The sequence below is a fragment of the Eurosta solidaginis genome, chromosome 1 (genome assembly GCF_040869045.1).
Source record: "Eurosta solidaginis isolate ZX-2024a chromosome 1, ASM4086904v1, whole genome shotgun sequence".
NCBI classification, from domain to species: domain Eukaryota; kingdom Metazoa; phylum Arthropoda; class Insecta; order Diptera; family Tephritidae; genus Eurosta; species Eurosta solidaginis.
Window position 1 is genome coordinate 203,999,688 of NC_090319.1, and position 6,812 is coordinate 204,006,499.

At 38.0% G+C, this 6,812-nt stretch overlaps 1 long non-coding RNA gene across 1 annotated transcript; it reads right to left on the reverse strand.

Moving 5' to 3' along the window:
* Nucleotides 1-423: 423 nt before the first annotated feature.
* On the reverse strand, nucleotides 424-6,253 carry LOC137240674 (uncharacterized). Its single transcript, XR_010949801.1, has 2 exons — nucleotides 5,191-6,253; nucleotides 424-1,838 (listed from the first exon to the last, which is right to left on the reverse strand). It is a non-coding gene; the product is annotated as an uncharacterized lncRNA (long non-coding RNA).
* Nucleotides 6,254-6,812: the final 559 nt, after the last annotated feature.

Below are 6,812 nucleotides of genomic sequence, written 5' to 3' on the forward strand. Positions count from 1 at the left end.
AAAAGTGTGTGTATTGGCATTCGATGAGATGAAAGTAGCTGAAGTGTATGAGTACGAATCCAATGGAGACTTCGTGAGGCAACCGGCGAAGTGGTAAGTGCCATCGATCTGGTACATCCAACGATTCCTGAAGATGACTTCTAATTGAAGTCGAAATATCGATAAATAAAAAACGACAATATATAACATATACAAATAAACAGTTTTATTTGTTTGTTATTTAATATTGTATGGCCTCGAGCTCGACAATTTACAAACATTTTTACAAACTAAAGGCCAAAAAACCAACAAAAGAATTAAACATATTAATAATAAATATCAATCTAATGTTTACACGGAAATGAGTTTTAGTCTCAGAAAAACATTTTGTGAGGAAGCTCCAAATTGATTACACAAACAAAAAATAATTGAAAGAAAAACATGCCCTCCTACATAGTAAGCTTGCATTTTCATTAATCTTCATACTACATGCATATTATACATATGTATGTACATATTTTTGTTGCATTAAAATACATCGAACAATTTGTTAAAGATCTTTGATTTAACATTCATATATATACTAAAATAATTAAATGATAAATTTTTTAAGAAGTAATCCCTAAAATATCAAGAAACTAAAAATAATAAGCGTGTATATAATCTTCCAAATGCTTCACGTTGCCCCATTGCCGCATATAGACCCGGTAACAAGAACCATTTACCATAATTCAACACATTTATATTAATGAATAGTAAAATTAGATACAGGCATACATATACATACAAACATATTGTATAGACAATAATATATACATAAATAGTAGCATTAAAAATTCGAGTTTTTAAAAAGTAAATTCAGCGTTTACATTTGAGACATTTAAAATAAACATTTTGTACTATTTATTTTTTTATATAAGTGGGTCGATAAATAGTCCATTTATGCTTGGCGAAATAAAGTTTAACGTTCCAATTAGGCCCTCTAGACATATTCTTTAAATTTTTGTAGCTACATGCAGATCGAATTATGAAATGCATAAACCACTTCGCTGTTTATGTCATGATTTTAACAAACACTGCAAAAATTTTGGAGCCTGTGACTCGTTTCTCAGTATTAAAAAATGCCATTCAACTACATTAAATTTGTAATTTGAAATGAAGCAAAGAACGCTAAACCGTGGTAATACTGTTTAACCCTCTATTTTAAATATGAAAGTACTAGTTATTGGAAACTTGTTTGCAAAGTTGTGGTTTGATCATTATCTTTATATGTACATATTTACTCAAATTTATTCTGTATAAATTTTATTATGTATAAATTTTGTCTACTATTAATTTCCTCTATTGTTGTCAATTTCATAAATTCGCGTGCGCCCCCTACTGGGCAAGCAGCTCCCTCATGAGTACTTTGAGCGAGGTCGTTTTGAGATACTTACAAGAATTCATTTACAATATTTTAAACTTCTGCTTACTTCTAAGTTTTGAATTCGAAATTATCAAGCGTTTAATTAAATACTGTTTAATATTATTTTGAAATTGATGACTGCATATGTTATTTATATCGTCCATTATATCTTTAAATTTTCTGTATAATTGTTTAATTTGTAGACTGATAAATAAAATTAAATAAATAAGATGTGCGACTTAAAAATTTAAACTTTTTTCTACTTAGACTATTTTGCATAGACATATATTATGTGGGTATTAACAACAAAAAGGATTAAAATAATACAATAAGGCGGCTCATTGCTGATCTTCTACATCCATATCTGCATCCATTGTATTTGTTCTTCTAAACACGTAACAGCTTCGTTATACGAAAAATTGTACTTATCCTAGAATCCAAATAGCGTAGAGTACTGTAAATATAAAAAAAGGTTAAACGTTTTATGTACGAAGTAAAGATGGCTCAAGCTTATTGAAACTGGCAATTGGAAGAACGAATCCCTGGAAAAGGATCCACGGCAGTTATATTGAAAAGTTATGAGAAGATTGATGGGGAATTGAATCGGATCCTGTAACTATATGGATCTAAGTATATGACGCCTTTCTGCTTTATCTCCATTTTATGTGGTACTATTAACTCATAAAAATATTGTTTGGGAACAGTTAAGCTAGTTCAGAGTAGTTTGTTCCTGAAGTTGTTTTTATTGTAACTTAAAAAGCACTCCCAAGAATTAGAGGTGTAGGTAACCTATTATCTAGCCGATGCTTAAAAGCTTAGGGAAAGAGGGTTTCAAATATTTAGCACATGACTTCAACCTGTCTCTTTCCACCTTTGTCATTCCCGAAAAATGGAAAATGGCCAAGGTGGTCCCGTTACTAAAGCCTGGGAAACCAGCTAACATAGGAGAGTCATATCGCCCGATATCACTCCTGTCGCCAGTAGCCAAGACGCTTGAAGCCATTTTGCTCCCCTACTTCAAAGCCAATTTGCAGCTAGCCTGTCATCAGCATGGCTTTAGTAAACTCCATAGCACCACCACCGCGCTAAATGCCATTAGCACCCAGATAAATTGCGGTTTAAATCAAAACCACCACCATAGGACAGTGCTCGTTGCGCTAGACCTACCAAAAGCTTTTGATACGGTCAACCATGGCACGTTATTGCAAGACCTGGAAGGGCCTACCCTTCCCCCATGTCTTAAAAGGTGGACCGCAAATTATCTGGGTGGTCGGAAGGAACCGGGGCAATTTAGAAACGAAACATCTAAACCAAGAAGAATTAAACAAGGGGTGCCACAGACTGGTATCCTATCCCCACTTTTGTTTAATATCTACATATCTAAGCTACCTTCGCCACCAGAAGGAGTTACCATCGTTTCCTAGGCCGATGACTGCACAATAATGGCCACAGGCCCTGGCCCACAAATCGATGAGCTTTGCAACAGAATAAACGGATACCTTCCTGATCTCTCCAGTTTTTTCGCCTCGCGAAATCTGACATTATCACCGCCGCGACCTTATTTACAACATGGATGTCCAAAATGTCGACCATTTTGAACATCCACGTCGATGGCACTACGCTACCGACTGTCCTACACCCCAAAATCTTGGGTGTGACGTTTGATCATGATCTACATTTTGGTGAGCATGCAGCCGCAATTTTACCGAAAATCCAGAGCCGTAATAAAATCCTGAAATCCCTTGCTGGCAGTACTTGGGGAAAAGATAAAGAAACCCTCATTACCACATACAAAGCAATTGGCCATTGCATGCTACGCGTCCCCTATATGGTCGCCAAGCCTAAAAACTACTCACTGGAAGAAGCTACAGGTCTGCCATAATACTGCTCTCAGAACCGCTGTCTTCTTATGTCCCCAGAACACCATCTACATAATGAGGCGAGAATACTCCCCATCAGGGAGAGAAATGAGATGCTAACCAAACAGTACCTGTTGAATACCCAGAAACCTGAGCATCCCAACAGACATCTGATTGATGGGCCAACACAGCCTAGGAGCTTAAGGAGTCATCTCCGTAAGCATTATGAGGAAATACGGCGCATGAGAATTCAGCCGTTTGAAGCAAAAAAACACAAGCAGGTCCTCAGTGAACTCCACAAACAGGCGTCGGACCTCTATGCCAGGAATTGCCCGGTGAATACAGTACCCAAAACTTGCGGAAGAGGATTGCACACTCCCTAGGGAAACGCGAGTCACTCTAGCTCGACTTCGTTCTGGATACTGTAACAGACTAAACTCCTACCTATCCAGAATCAACCCCGACATACAAAATGTATGCCCTGCTTGCAATGTGTCCCCACATGACACCAACCATCTCTTTAATTGTAATGTGGAACCAACGCCTCTAACACCCCTTTCATTATAGTCCATTCATGTTGAAACAGCAAGTTTCCTTGGACTCCCGTTAGAGGATATTGATGACAATTTGTGATCGGTCGCTCCTGTTAGGTGGGGCGAAGCACTGCTACAACAACAACAACAAGCCATCGAATATTCTAAATCATCTAAAGCAGTAGGCCCGTCCCTGAGTGCCTCACAAATTGAAACTGGCGAGGGTGGTATCGCTATTACAGCTTGGGAAACCAGCTAACGTAGGAGTTTCATATCGTCCGAACTCTCTCCTATCGCCAGTAGTAATTTCCCCATGAGCCTGCGACTTGCCAGTCATCAGCATGGTTTTCGAAAATTGCTTACCACCACTGCTCTAAATGACATCAACACACAAATAAATTGCGAAATGAACCAAGACCCCATTATAAAACAGTACTCGTAGCGCTAGACTTATCAAGACCTTTGACACGTCAACCACAGAACGTTGGCTCTAGGCTTTGAAGTGTCTATTCAATCTAAAAGGTGGACTGCAAATTATCTGTGTGGTCGGCGGGAATCGGTGCAGTTCAGGAACGTAACATCAAAACCTCGAAGTATTAAACCAAATCCTCGACGGTCTTGTTTACAACGTGTATGCGGAAAATTTCGGCAATATTGGACACCCATGTCGATGGCATTACGTTACCAACTGACCTACACACAATAATACTGGGTGTGACGTTGGATCATGACCTACAACCTTAAGAAATTCTCAAGTACCTAGCCGGCAGCAAAAGTGTTTATCGCTACAACAACTAAAATCTTTTCAATTACAATGTGGAACCAACGCCTTTAACACCCTTATCTCTTAGCAAATTTCCTCTAACTCCAAGTTTTCCGTAAAAGGATATTGATGTGTGAGTGATCGCAACTTTTGGATTGGGTGAAGCACTGCTACAACCACAATAAATTTAGTGGTGTTATGGATACAGGAGTCCTTTCCGGATATGAATTCGCTAAGCTCAATACGAGACCGAGTGAACCCATTTTGCACCCCTCGAATATTAGGGCATGTGTGTTTTAGTTGCCTTTTACGACTGGAATGTTCTACCATGGGAATGTAGTTAAGCCCTTAGCCCGGTGGTGACCAGAAGGTTCGATCAGGGCAATTCAGAACGTTCGCTTGAAATTCGGTGATTCGAAGTCATATCTGACAAAAGACCTAAAATATTAAAACAGTGAAATCTGGGTGGGGTCTCCCTTTCTTATTTTAATATGATTGGTTTTATAAGGGATCAAAGGACAGATAATTTTTTAAAAAACATTAAACAGGATATACATATTTGGAAGAGCCAAGGGTTCGAACTTCAAAAAATCCATTGCCCAGAAAAAGGTTAGTTTGTCGTACAATGAAATATAGATATATTTTACATACCAATAAAGTGCCGTTTGTGTTTTTTCATACACTTCACCAAGTTTGAGCATCATTTTATATTGCTTTATATAGTACATAAGTTCAATAACAAAATAATGATTAATGCCATTATAACCGGTAACTTTTGGCTTTGAGCGCAACTTATGGAAAACTTCATCCAGCTTATATTTATATTTAGAAAAAGTATTTAAAATTTCATCAGCGGACATATCATTCATTGATCTGTTATAAAGCGAAATTCTAAATTTAATATTCATTGGCATAATATGATAAATAATCAAATATATGTACTACTCAATATTTCAACATGATTTCAACCTTTTTTGGCACTTCTATTAAATCTTTGAATATATTCTCCATATTTTCATTAAATCTCATATGTGCCCTTTCCCTGCGTTCATTATCTGCAATTTCTTCGGTTGTTGGATAAACAATACGTCTACGCCGCCTCTGATGCTTTAGTTCCTTTCACCTCCGAATATTAACTCGTTTTAGATGCATTTTTCGATGATTTAACTAATTCTTCAGGTTTCTTCTTACTCAGCCATTTACTCATGGATTGCTTCCCTTGCTGACATGTGCGTTCACTTTTCCTTTCTTCACGCTTCCGTTTTTATACTGAAGAGCTCCACGATGTTTGCGCCGAACCGGTTATTTTGGGTGCCACAAGTTTAGCTGGCGTCATCTCAACAAAATCATCACTTTCAGAACCAAAAGTTTCCGTACGAGATCTTTTGATCGCTTTTGGTTCTTGAAATTTTCACGCTCAGCGGCGGATACTTCATAACGTATTGGTTTTACAGGCGAACGGTACGAACGGCGTAGTTCTGGATTTCACCTCGGATTTGGTTTCTGCTTCCTGTTTGTTCTTCTCTCCGCTGCATTTATTATATTTGTAAATTTTTGGCTTACTAAATCTATATTATCACTTTTTGTTGACAACAAAATACATGTCAGTTTTCTTCTTCCGTCACTTTTGACAGAAAAAATTGAAAGAACGATTGACAGTTTATGGTCAAGCGGCAACAACAAAATACACGGGAGGGTTGTATTTTCACTTATGCTTCTACCTGGTAATTGTACCATGGTCTATACTAAACTTGAAGCTTGCGTCATAATAATCTAAGCTGCGTTAGATCTGCCACCCAGTTTCCTCGAGCATTATTTTTGGCCCGTTTTTTTCGAACACCATGGATCCAGTCAATGGTAAGCGTCGTGGTGACGACCTTAATAACGAGGTTGATAGCGCCAAAAAGTCCCACGGATCAGCGACTTCTCTCCTAGTTTAATGCAAAGCATGAATCAGAGATTTGCTAAGTTCAAAGATCTGATTGCTAAGCAAATTTTGGACTCGGAAAACAGGCTCATTGAATTCGTATGCAAAAAACTAGAAGACAAATTTGTGGTGCTGAAGAGAGAGGTCAGTGAGCTTAATGCAAGAGTTACTCAGCTGGATAGCGTGTTCGAGCGCGTTGGTTATCTCGAAGAGAAAGTAAAAACACTCAAAAGCAATGCGTCAAAGCAAGAGAGCCATATTGCCGCAAGTGAAGTCCGTGTACACGGAATTCCCTTTAAGGAAGGAGAAAACTTAACAAGTGTCTTTCATCACCTCTGCTCCACTC